The sequence below is a fragment of the Hemitrygon akajei genome, chromosome 5 (assembly GCF_048418815.1).
Source record: "Hemitrygon akajei chromosome 5, sHemAka1.3, whole genome shotgun sequence".
In the NCBI taxonomy this organism is placed as follows: domain Eukaryota; kingdom Metazoa; phylum Chordata; class Chondrichthyes; order Myliobatiformes; family Dasyatidae; genus Hemitrygon; species Hemitrygon akajei.
In genome coordinates this window covers 31,645,126-31,658,507 of record NC_133128.1, presented here as the reverse complement: position 1 = coordinate 31,658,507, position 13,382 = coordinate 31,645,126, and the positions used below count along the sequence as shown (strand labels likewise).

The 13,382-nt window shown below is 40.9% G+C and overlaps 1 protein-coding gene across 1 annotated transcript in view; it reads left to right on the top strand.

The window, feature by feature from the left end:
* Positions 1-13,382, top strand: part of tmem45a (transmembrane protein 45a) — a 75,610-nt gene that overhangs the window by 31,974 nt on the left and 30,254 nt on the right. The window contains exon 2 of the mRNA XM_073045134.1: positions 2,955-3,023. The gene's annotated coding sequence lies outside the window, so the exon portion shown is untranslated. The remainder of the gene's footprint in view (positions 1-2,954; positions 3,024-13,382) is intronic.

Sequence of the window (13,382 nt, the reverse complement as noted above, 5' to 3'; positions counted from 1 at the left end):
GTCTGACCATCAAAAAGTAGAACACAGCGCTCCAGAAACTGATCACCATAGCTACTTTGAATAACCCATCTCACCAAGTAGCCTTCCACTGCTGAGAGAAGTTAGTGGTCTGGTGGCCATATCTTTGCTGAGGTAGGTTTTGAGGAACGTGCTTCTCATTTCCCTTTCTCCACAAAATGCCATAAACATGCTATCACATATTAAATAGGTGTATGTAGCTCCTGTAACTCCAAATTTTTCCAATCTGGCTTCTATCCTGACAATGCACTGAAAATTGCCTGATATCGGGGGTGGGGGGGGGGGGAACTCGGGAAGCAGGAAGGAGAAGAAGCAGGGAGAGTAGTGGAGAAAGCAGAGGTGGTGTGAATAAACATCACAGTACAGGCTCTTTGGCTCACAACCTTTTAAGCTACTCTAAGAATAATCTAACCTCTCCAATCTGTATAGGCCTCCATTTTTCTATTATCCAGGTGCCTGTAAGAATTTCCTAAAAGGCTCTTAATGTATCAGCCTCAACCGCCATTTCCACCTTGGGGTAATATCTCTGGCAATCCCCTCAACTTATGTTTGTTATCATCTTCTACGCCTCTATCAAGTTGACTCTCATTGTCCTTTGCTCAAAATGAAAGCCCTCATTCACTCAACCTATCTCCATAAGGCATGTTCTCTAATCTAGGCAACATCTGGTAAATCTCCTCTGCACTCCCTCAAAAACTTCCACTTCCCTCCTATAATGAGGTGACCTGACGGAACACAATATTTCAAGTGTGGTCTAACCAGGATTTTATAGAGCAGCAACGTTATCCTGTGGCTCTTGAATTCAATTCTTGACTAGTGAAGCCAATGCACCATAAGCCTTCTTAACAACCCCATCAAATTGTGTGGCAACATTGAGGGATAAATGGACATGGACCTCAAGATCCCTCTGTTTCTCCACACTAAAGTCCTGCGATTAACCTTGTATTCTGCCTTCACACTTTTCTGGATTGAACTCCATCTGACACTTCTCGGCCCAGCTCTGCATCTTGCTACACTATCCACGACTCTACCAACCTTCATGGAACCTACAAACATACTACAGTACCCCCTCCCCCACTTTCTCATCCAAGTCACAACGAGCAGGGTTCCCAGAATAGATCCTTGTGGAACACTACAAGTCGTCAACCTCCAAGCAGAATACATCCCATCTACTACCACCTTTTGCCTTCTGTAGGCAAACAAATTCTGGCTCCATCGAGCCAGGTTTCCCTGAATTCCATGCCTCCTGACATTCTGAATGGGCCTACTGGGGGAACCTTATTGAATGTTTTACTAAAGTCCATATACACCACTGCTGTACCTTCATCTATGTGCTTTCTCACGTCATCAAAGAATTCAGTCAGGCTCATGAGACACGTCCTGACCTTCAAACTCATGCTGACTATCCCCAATCAAACTACAACTGTTCGTAAGTTCTGTCTCTAAGAATCTTCTCCAATAATTTGTCCACCACAGAAGTAAGACTCACTGGTCTGTAATTCCCAGGATTTTCCCTACTTCCTTCCTTGGACAAAGAAGTATTTGCCGCTCTCCAATCACCTAGCACCACACCTGTAGCTAGTGAGGACTGAAGATCATTGCAAGGGCGCAGCAGTTTCTCCCTTTGCTTCCTGTCGTAATCTGAGCTGTATCCTGTCCAGCCCCGGGGTCTTGCCTGTCCTTGTGCTTTTCAAAGGTTTTCCAGCACATTCTCTTTTTTTAATATATGTCAACGTGTTCTACATGAGGAAAGAAGAAAATCTGAAGGGGTGAAAGGGATCTAGGAGAGAATGGTCATTGATGGTTTATAAAGGAGAAATGGGGGTAAGGTAAAGAGGGAAAATGGGAGTCACAGACAGCTAAATGGGTAGGAAGTGGTAGTGTGGGGGAAAGTAGTTGGGAGATGAGGGAATAGATTTGCTAACAATACCATATCGATTGGGTTGTTTTATAGTTAAGTGGTAAAATTGGGACTTTTCTCACTGAATTATCTTAGCACTGCAGCAACAATGATTTAGTCTGGACCAATTTTGATTTGATTGCTATCTCCGAGTAATTTGTACACAGGGTTTTGTGTTTGGCAATGACCTCCAAAGTAATTCAATTGAAACCTAATCTCAGAGCAATTCCACCTGCCCCCCCCCCCCCCGTTGGTAAATGCTATAGGAAATGTTACTGGGTCGGGCAGACAAAATCAAAATCTCTGCCGTCCCCTCTCCTCCCCCAACCTCTTTCATTGTTGAAGCCCAGCACTGGCAACCCAAACTCTGTTTCCACCGGCATCCTTCCACAGCACTGAGGAATCTGGAACACCTAAAGTCCTTGAAAGTCCCTAATTGCCCTGGAGCCTTTCTCCCTTGAAACCAACCCAACCCCCTTCTCCCATATGCTCACACCCCATTCACTCCAGACACTTCCTCCAATTGATTTCTGAAGACCAGCTCTGCCTTCCTCCTGCTCCCAACACGCACCTTCCTTTCCCAACATTGCCCTCACCCACGCATTCTGCCAAGATGTGAATCTGGCCAAGTGCCATTTGGGACACTGAATTTTTATTTAAATGTAGTCCTGTTTCTATGCTATCATCTGAACTTTGCCAGGCACTTTTTAGAATAATATTGTGATTGTATCATATTTCCTCCTTCGCTTCTCAGTTTCTAAAGCCTCAAACCTGTTTGTAATTACTGTTGCCAAATATAGGGCACTGGGGTGGGGAACAGGAAGAAAAGTGGAAAGATCTGGGGTTATCTCAAAAGCTGGTATTCATATTGTAATTGATAGATATTTTAAGTATAATTTGATTGTATACTGTATTATGAACAGTAATGCCACATTTTATTTTTCGGATGTGCAACATTGGTACCTTTCTAATCTGTTTCAAATCATAATGGATTCTTATGTGTCTGTTTTAGTGATAAAGTTGTTTTCTTCTGCAGGTGATGTGGCACAGACTGAGCGAGTTATTCAAACAGAAACAAAGGTTGCTTGTTGGCCATTGACAGCAGGTACGATATCACGTCTCCCTAATGCTTACCTATCACGTGACTAGTTCCTCTGCACTTCCCCAAGCTTTGCTAAGAATAATGAGCCATTATTAATTCCACTTTTAACATTTGAATCTGTCATTCTGATTGGGGAGCTTTGTACATTCATTCAAAATAACACCAAAGAATATTTCAAAACTTATGTTGTTGAAAAAACTTCTGTTAAATGATGTCAAACCGAACTGGATAATTTGAATTAAAATTCTGCCGACATTCTTAGTTTATATTTAAGAAAAGGCTCATGGTGAATGAATCTGACAGCCAGTGAAAATTCCCTTTACTTCAGGCACATGTAATTAGATCCTATTTCCAACCTAGAATTGTTTTGACCCTGCCTCTTTTTATAAACACAGTAATTCTAAATTAATATTGCAAGAATAAGAGCATATAGTATATTGCTATGTAACGAATATACAGTGCCTATAAAAAGTATTCACCCCTGTTGGACGTTTTCATGATTTGCTGTGTTACAACATTGAGTCTCAGAGGATTTAATATGGCTTTTTTGACACCAATCAACAGAAAAAGGCTCTTATGTGTCAAAGTGAAAACAGATCTCGTCAAAGTGAACTCAATTAATTACAAATAAATGAAACAGCAGCCTGGTTTCCTTGGCTGCAGAAGTCCAGGGAAGACCCTGTCAAGAACCACCAAACTCATGGGATTGAGATGGCTCATTCCACTCGTTTGTGTGGTTGCAGAGTAATTTGCTACCCCGTTACAAATTAGTGGCACAAAATAACAGACAGTACACTGCATACAATTAAAGGAATTCTATTTATGAATCTTAACTGAAGGGTTAGTAAAGAATAACAAAAAGAAAAGGACCCATTTGAATTAAACAGATAAACATGCACAAGTTGGAGCTCATCTTGAACTTCTCTGTCACTCACGCGCTGGGTCCTCTGTCAGCATGAACGTCCACACAACCTCCCGAACATCACTCGCAATCCATCTTGGACAAACGGGTCTCCCACCAGATTGTATGCTACATCTGTTCTCCCCAGCATCTTCTCTCTCCATCTCTCACCGGTTAAAAAAAAGCCCCAAGCCCAACCTTAGTTTCCCTCACTGGAGAAATCTCCCCTTATTTCGACCATCCTAATTGGATGCACACCTTTCTCCTCATCCCTTATCTGAAACAATAACCCAAACAAGCTGTTCTTGCAGAACTGCCAAATTGCAGCATAACAGTACAAATATGAACCAGGGTATTATGTATAAAGCACAAAATAATTGATTACATAAGTATTTACTCCTTTCAAGTCAGTATTTAGTAGATGCACCTTTGGCAGCAATTACAGCCTTGAGTCTCTGTGGATCAAATCTCTTCAGCTTTGCACATCTGGACACGACAATTTTTCCCCATTCTTCCTTTCAAAATTGCTCAAGCTCTGTCACATTGCATAAGGATAATGAGTGAACTGCACTTTTCATGTCCAGCCACAAATTCTCAATTGGATCGATGTCTGGACTCTGACTTGGCCACTCCAGGACATTAACTTTGTTTTTAAGCCATTCCTGTGTAGCTTTGGCTTTGTGCTTGGGGTCATTGTCTTGCTGGAAAACAAATCTTCTTCCAAGTCTCAGTTCTCTTGCAGACTCCATCAGGTTTTCCTCCAGGATTTCCCTGTATTTGACTGCATTCATTTTACCCTCTACCTTCACAAGCCTTCCAGGGCCTGCTGCAGTAAAGCATCCCCACAGCATGATGCAGTCTCCACCATGTTTCACAGTAGGGATGGTGTGTTTTTATTGTGTGGTGTTTGGCTTACACCAAACATAGTGTTAAGTTTGACGGGCAAGAAGCTCAATTTTGGTTCCATCAGATCATAGGACCTTCTTCCAGCTGACCTCACAGTCCCCCACATCCCTTCTGGCAAACTCTAGCCGAGATGTGAGTTTTATTTTTCAACAATGGCTTTCTCTTTGACATTCTCCCATAAAGCTGTGACTGGTGAAGCACCTGGGCAATGGCTGTATGTGCAGTGTCACCCATCTCAGCCACTGAAGCTTGGAACTCCTTCAGAGTTGCACTAGGTATCTTGGTGGTCTCTCTCACTAGACCCCTTCTTGTACGGTCAGTCAGTTTTTAAGGATAGCCTGCTCCAGGCAGATCTGCAGCCATGCCATATGTAATCTTTCCATTTCTTGGTCACTGACAACCGTACTCCAACGGATATTCAGTGACTTGGAAATTTTCTTGTGTCTATCTTCTGACTTCTGCATTTTAATAACCTTTTCGCAGAAGTTCCTTGGAGTGTTCTTTTGTCTTCATGGTGCAGTTTTTTCCAGGGTACTGATCCATCAACAGTTGGACCTTCCAGATATGGGTGTATTTTTTCTACAATCAATTGAAACACCTTGACTGCACACAGGTGATCTCCATTTAACTAATTAGTGATTTCTAAAACTAGTTGGCTGCAACAATGATGATTTAGTGTTTCATATTAAGGGGGGGGGGTGAATACTTATGCAGTCAATTATTTTGTGTTTTATATGTATAATTAATTCAGATCATTTTGTAGAGATCTGTTTAAACTTTGACACAAAATTCTTCAGTTGATCAGAGTAAAAAACAATAAATCCACTTTGATTCAATGCTGTAAAACAATAAATCATGAAAACTTCGGGGGGGGGGGGGTGTGAATACTTTTAAAAAAATATAGGCACTGTATATATTAACTATTTTGGTTTCTTAATTCTTTCCAAACTTTAAATACTGAGACCTGCCTTCATCCTTTCCATCCCTTGCAAGTAGTCTAAAGGCTCCTTGCTCACATTTCCATGTGAGAATGGACAAGAGTTACCGAAACGGGCATTCAGAGAGGAAGGTGGGAGTAGTTGGGAGTTTGCAATCCTGTAGTTTATTCACGTTGTTATCTTGTTTTTAGTGTCCTTTTCTTCTGGCTGCATATTCTGACATTTTTGTATGTTTCTGTATATTTTGGCATTGCATACAATGGCTACAGCATGTAAGGAGGACATTTAATTTATCTCATTCATACTCCCTACCATTACCCAACCCAGCCCTGCCAAACCTTTTGGATACTTAGCTAGTTTATTTGTGAGCAGCACAATTGCAACTAAATTCAAACCACTTGTGGGTTCCAAAAGAAAATGTTCATGTGTCTTTGATCTTGACCCCTATGCTGATAAGTTTTCATCTCTCCTGCCTATGCTCTTCATGATTTTTAAATACTTCTATCAGACCCCTTTGCGGCCTCTTCTGTTCCAAGGAGGACAAACCAGTTTTCTCTAATCCATCCACTTAACTCTGGAATTATAGTGATAAATGCCTTTGTGTTTAATTCTCTCTCCAAAACCTTCACGTGCTTTTCAGAGGAGTGCACTCAAAATGGCCACCACATCTCTGAGCTAGTATTTAAAAAAAATACATAATGGATCTTTGTGACTTGATTTCTCTTATACACTTTGCTCTGATTTATAGAGGCAAAGCTCTAATAGGCTATTTCAACCACTTTCTTAACCTACACTGTCTCTTTCCAGAGTTCAAGTTTAATTGTCATTCTACCACACATGAATACCCACCTCACTGCTGTCTCACCCCACTCTTCAGCAGTAAACTAGTGAGCTGGACGCAGCATTCCACGCCACCAATGTCCATCAGGGTCCTGTGATCACAAGAAAAAGCAACTTCCAATATTACCATTAAATGAGTGCCACAGCTTCCTGGCTTATCCGATACATCCGGGTATGTCTAGAGAAGTTAGACTTGCTGTTGGACCTCCTTTGCATAGCAACATTTCTGGTGCAGGCAGTGTCACGGTCCACACCAAGACCAACTCCTTCAGTTTCTCTGCCAATGAGCTGCTTGCTATTGGGGGAGACCTGGCAGTACTTTAAGTTTGTAATGTCGAGTGGGGTCTTATGATGGTAAATTGAATAGCCAAAAGCTCCTTGGGTTGACCCTCAGAAGCTGCTGTGTCTGAGCACGCCGCCATCTCACTGGAAGATTTCAGTTATCTTTCAATGAGCCATGGACATACTGTACGTTCCCAAATCTCTTTTGTATCCTTTTCAAATTTCTGCTGCCCAGTTTACATTGCCTCTTCTCATTTTATTTTCAAAAATGCGCAATACTTTGTATTTTTCAACATTAAATTTCATCTGCTACCTATATGCCCATTGCTCCACTCTATTAATCCTGAAGTCTACATTATACTGAATATTCCTACATCTCATTTTTTGCATTTCTAAAATTTTGGAAATTATGTCCCTTACACACAAGTTTAAGTCTAAAATGTAGTGGTCCGAGTCCTGAAACTTCCACCAGTCTGAGAAACAACTTCTAGTGTTTCTGCAAGGGCAATTTTCTGTCAATATAGTTACAACTGTTTTATTCCATGGGTATTGAGTCATAGAACAAGACAACACAGAAATAGATCCTTCAGTGCATTTAGTCTGTGCTGAACTATTAATCTCCTGAGTCCCATTGATTCTCAACACCCCTTTCATCCATATACTTATCCAAAATTCTCTTAAATGTTGAAATTGAACCCGCATATACCTCTTCCACTCTCTGAAGAAATTCCCTTGTGTTCTACTAAAACATTTCAGCTTTCATCCTTAATCCATTAACTCTAGTTGTAGTCTCGCCCAGCCTCAGTGGAAAAAGGCTGCTTGCATTTGCTCTATCTATACTGCCCCTAATTTTTGTATACCTCCATCAAATCTCCTCTATTCTTTTACACTCTAGCGCATGAAGTCCTATCTATTCATCCTTTCCCTATAATTCAGGTCGTCGTGTCTTGGCAACGTCCTTGTAAATTTTCTTTGTACTCTCTGGATCTCATTTACACCTTTCCTGTTGGTAGATCACCAAAACTGCACGCAATACACCAAATTAGGCCTAATCAACGCCTTGTACGACTTCAGCGTATCAACCTAACTCCTGCACTCAGTACTTTGATTTATGAAGGCCAGTGTGCTAAAGGCTTTCTTTAGGATCCTATCTATCTGTGACACCACTTCAAGAAATTGTGGATCTGTATTCTCAGTTCTGTCTGATCCACCACACTCCTCAGTGACAGATCTCCCAAAGTGGTCCTCCCAAAGTGCAGCATCTCACACTTGTCTGCGTTAAATTCCATTGCCATTTTTTTTCCCCAGCCTGTTTTTCCAGCTGGTCCAGATCCTGCTGCAAGCTTTGATAGTCTTCCCCACTGTCCCATGCACCCCCAGTCTTAGTGTCTTCAGCAAATTTGCTGATCCACTTCACATTCACTACATTATCATCCAGATCATTGATATAGATGACAAACAAGAAAGGACCCAGCACCAATCCCTTCGGCACACCACTAGTCATAGACCTGCAGGTAGAGAAGCAACTATCTTCTACATTTTCTGGCTTCTTCCATGAAGCAGATGTCTAACCCAATTTGCTACCTCATCTTGAATGCAAAGTGATAGAACCTTCTGGACTAAACTCCCTTGTGGGACCTTGTCAAAGGCCTTGTTAAAGTCTATGAAGACAACATTCCCACTGTCTTCATCAATTTTCCTGGTAACTTCCTTGAAAAACTCTACAAGATTGGTTAGACATGTCTAACCATGTGCAAAGCCATGTTGACTATCCCTAATCAGTTCCTGTCTATCCAAATACTTGTATCCAATCCCTTAGGATACCTTCCAATAACTTGATCACAACTGATGTCAGGGTCACTGGCCTATAATTCCGTGCTTATTCTCAGAACCTTTCTTAAACAATGGGTCCTGGTGAAGCGCTTCAGCCTGAAACGGCGACGCTACTCTTTTCCATGGATGCTGCCTGGCCTGCTGAGTTCCTCCAGCATTTTGTGTGTGTTGCTCGGATTTCCAGCATCTGCAGATTTTCTCTTGTTTGTGAACAACATTAGCTGTCTACCAATCCTCTGGCACCTCGCCCTTGGCTAAGGACGTTCTAAGTATCTCTGCTGAAGCCCCTGAAATTTCTGTGCTAGCTTCCCACAGGGCCTGAGGCAAAACCTTGTCAGGCCCTGCAGATTTATCCACCTTAATTTGCCTCAAGACAGCAAGCACCTCCTCCTCTGTAATCTGGCTTTTATTAGGTGCGTACTGGAAGCCCATATGCAGTATGCCACATTACACTTCATCTTAAATCTCCAAGGTGGGGTTGACAGTGTTTGCCTTTAACAAATCCATGCCTACTTGTTCTAATCAATTGAGACACGTCCAAGTTCAGACTTCATCTTCCTTGCTTATCGGATTCCATAAACTACACCTTCCTTTCCATAACCTGCAGCTCTTTGTTTTCCCAATAGTTGACCTATTGCATGAACATGCCTCGTGTCTCTTTCACTCTTAATATTCACCTTCTCCCCTTTACACGCTCAGTCCTGAAGCAGGGTCTCGAACCGAAATGTCAACTGTTGATTTACCTCCATGGATGCTGCCCGACCCTCCTGAATTCCTCCAGCAGGTTTATTTTTCTTTGTCTAGTTCTGTTGCTGATTGTTTCTAAACTTTCCCTAACCACCAGAATTAAAATGATTCTTCAGTAGTCATCCCTACATCCTTTTTCAAATGAGGATGTAAGAATTAGTTTTCCTGTTCCAGGCACCGACTGAGTATAAATATGTGAAAGGTTATAACCGGGGCTTCTGTTGTTTGCCTCCTTTGTTTCCCTCATCAGCTAGCCTTTCTCAAACATCAGCTAGCCTTTCTCAAACATCAGCTCGCCTTTCTCAAACATCAGCTAGCCTTTCTCAAACATCAGCTAGCCTTTCTCAAACCCCCTCATACAATGCCTTCCAATGTCACTGCAGAATTTGGTTAATAGATTTTGTCTATAGATTAACTTGGTGATATGCTGTCAATCACTGCTCAATCAAGTTGTGATAGGGAATATAAATTGCATGCAGAAATTAAAACATTTCTTCATTGAAGTACTGTATATCCTGCGAAAGAACAGAAATGAGGAATATCTTGTGCAGAGAGTGGTGAATCTGTGGAATTCATTCCATAGATTCACCTCTAGAGGCAAGTCATTGGGTATACAGGTGGCCCCCGTTTTTCGAACGTTCGTTTTATGACAGCTCGCTGTTACGAAAGACCTACATTAGTACCTGTTTTCGCTAACCAGAGGATTTTCGCTTTTACGAAAAAAGGCACCCGCTTTATACGTGTGTTTACCCTGAGAAAGACTACCATGACCGTGAAGCCTTGTGCGTGCAGTTGCGTGCGCATGCGTGTACGTGTGTAGGCGTGTACGTGTGTAGGCGTGTACGTGCTGTTTTTTCTCCAGATTGATTTCAGCTCGCTGCCTTCCCGATTTTGATAAGTGAAACTACACTGTACATACAATATTTCTACTTTATATAGGCTGTGTATTTATCATATCATTCGTGCTTTTACTATCTGTTCGTGTTATTTTAGGTTTTGTGTGTTATTTGGTATGACTTGGTAGGTTATTTTCTGGGTCTGGGAACGCTCAAAAATTTTTTCCATATAAATTAATGGTAATTGCTTCTTCGCTTTACGGCATTTCGGCTTACAAACGGTTTCACAGGAACGCTGTACCTTCGGATAGTGGGGGAAACCAGTATTTAAAGCAGAGGCTGATAGGTTGTTGATTAGTAAAGCTGTCAAAGGGTATGTGGAGAAGGCAGGAGTGTGGGGTTGAAGGGGGGTGAATGGCCTATTCAGCTCCTATATCTTATGGTCTTGTGATATAGAATTAGGAGGAGGAGTCCTGATATTTAAAAAAAAATGACATTGCCTTCAATTCCAAATGCTAGAAAGAAACTAGTGTCTTGCAGAATGGGAAATCCTTTTGTTTCATTTAGAAGTAAGAGATTAGCTTTATATGTCAGATATACATTAAAACAGAGAGTGGAATGTGTCGATTGTGTCAGCGACCAACCATCTGAGGATGGGTGCAGCCTGTAAGTGTTGTCGCGCTTCTGACGCCAACATAGCATGCCCGCAGCTTACTAACCTGTGCATTTTTTTTTTGCAATATGGGAAGAAATTGGAGCACCTAGAGGACACACTGTGGTCCAGTGTAATGTGTGCTATAAAATAAAGATACAAATTGTATCAATGCGTCGGTTGGTCTTGCTAAATATCAAAGTAATCCGAGTTTTAAAAAGGGCCATGTGGGCCACATGCATATGGCCATTTTATTCCTGGAAAAAAGAAAGAGGAACTTGTGCAAAAAACGGTGGATTTTTAATTCCGTTCAATAGATCTTAGGATTTTGTGGTGGGGGTGGGAATTGGAATTTGAGCAAGTTTCAATTCTGGCACTCTCTGTAATCTCTGTCGGTTGTAGCTGGTTCGTGGCATCAATATTTTATGTGAGGACACTTGTTTTACGCAGCAATTTCTTAAATTCATTCCTTAATTAAAGAGAACATTCCAGAACCATTTTCCTGAAATATAAATTCTCCTTAAAATGCAATTCGGCATTAACTAGTTTAAAAATGTAAATAAAACCTTTAACTTTTTAAATGTAATATGTATTTATGCAGTAAACTGATTTAAATGATGGATGCATCAGTTTATAAATGTGTTTGCCCTTGTTTTGATGCAGGTGTTTGCACATCTGCAGTGGATTTCTTTTCAGTGAGATTTGACTGTGTGTTTGTGCCTGCTAAAGTAAACTCATTGATTAATGCAAATATATTCCCTTATACCCATGGACACTGATGAAAACAAATCAGGTTGCTTTTGCAAGCAAGAGAAAACGTGCAGATGCTGGGAATCCAAACAACACACACAAAATGCTGGAGGAACTGGGCAGAGCAGGCAGCGTCTGTGGAAAAGAGTACAGTCGACGTTTCAGGTTGAAGTGTTGACTGTACATTTTTTTTTCATCGATGCTGCCTGGCCTGCTGAGTTCCTTCAGCATTTTGTGCTGGTTGCTTTTGAATGCTCTGATAAGATTGATGGGGCAATGTTGTTTAATTTTCTACATTCTGATGTGTTGAAGGAGGGATAAGAAAGTTAAATCAATAGGAAAAAGTTGGGCCTCTGTTGCATGCAAACATTTAGTAAAAGTTCAATAGGAATGCATCAAATATTTAAAAATCTGTTTTTAAAGAGAAGTATACTATGATACTAAAGATAGTACTGGTGGATGGCATATCTGTATAAAACAAATGCCTTAATTTATTCTCCTGGATTAGGTAAAATAATTGGTTTAGGATAAAAAAAATAAACATATAAAATGGGACAACTCCAATGTGAAAAGTTTGTTAGCTCATCTGAAATTAAGAAGGGTTCAATTGGAACTAATCCCATTTACCACTGATCATGAAAGTGTTGCTTGTCTCTGATAATGCAGCAAGAGGAATATTGAGAATTAAGCAAACAGATGAATGTTTGCTTGTCTAAATTTGGGTGTTTGCAGTGTGGATTTAGCAGATTTTCAGATTAGTTACATGCAGTAGTTGAGGATAAATTGTGAGCAACCGGTTGATGAAATGGAACAAAAGATCATGGTGAACATTTGCCCAATTTCCTCCTTGTCCAACTGTGATTAGGTCACAAACAGGCATTAAATACGAGTTGATATTTCAATTAAGCACCATGGCATTTGTACAAGGCTTTTGTACCCAGGCAAAATGCTCAGTAACCATCCAACCACATAAATTGATATTTGGCTTTAAGGATCTATTTCTAGAATCTTATTTAAAGAGCCCAGTACCAATATTTGTTTAAAAAAAAAGCTGTCTGAATTTTTAAGTTTCTTTCCTGTTTTATTTGGAGTATAACTGGTTTTATTCAAGAATTACACTTGCTATAATTTTTTTAATGATGTTTTGCATAGCAAGTATTTTTTTCAGCGAACAGTCCAAATGATATGTCACCTTTTAAAGGGCATTGGAAGATTTTGGTGAATGGGGAAACAGCTGTGTCTTCAGCTACTGGATTGAGGAATATTTATTCACAATAGGCTAAATTAGGAAATGCACATTAGAATTGTGAAATTAAATGTAATATCAGTTAGTTTATATAGAGAGAGCATGGAACAGGCCCACCCAGCCCAACGAACTGCACCGCCTGGTTAACCCCAGCCTAATCACAGGACAATTTACAATGACCAATTTATCTACTAATAACTTTGGAATGTTAGAGGAAACTGGAGGAATCCCACAAGTTCATGGGAAGGGCATACAAACTACTTGTGGACTGCGCTGGTAATGAACTCCAAACTCCGACACCCCAAGCTGTAATAGTGTTGTGCTAACCACTACCGTGGCGCCCCAGTTAATTGTACGTAATGCATCTTCAACATCTCCTTGAGCAGTGCCACCGTTCCCATGTGCTTCAAGGCCGCCACCATCATCCCCGT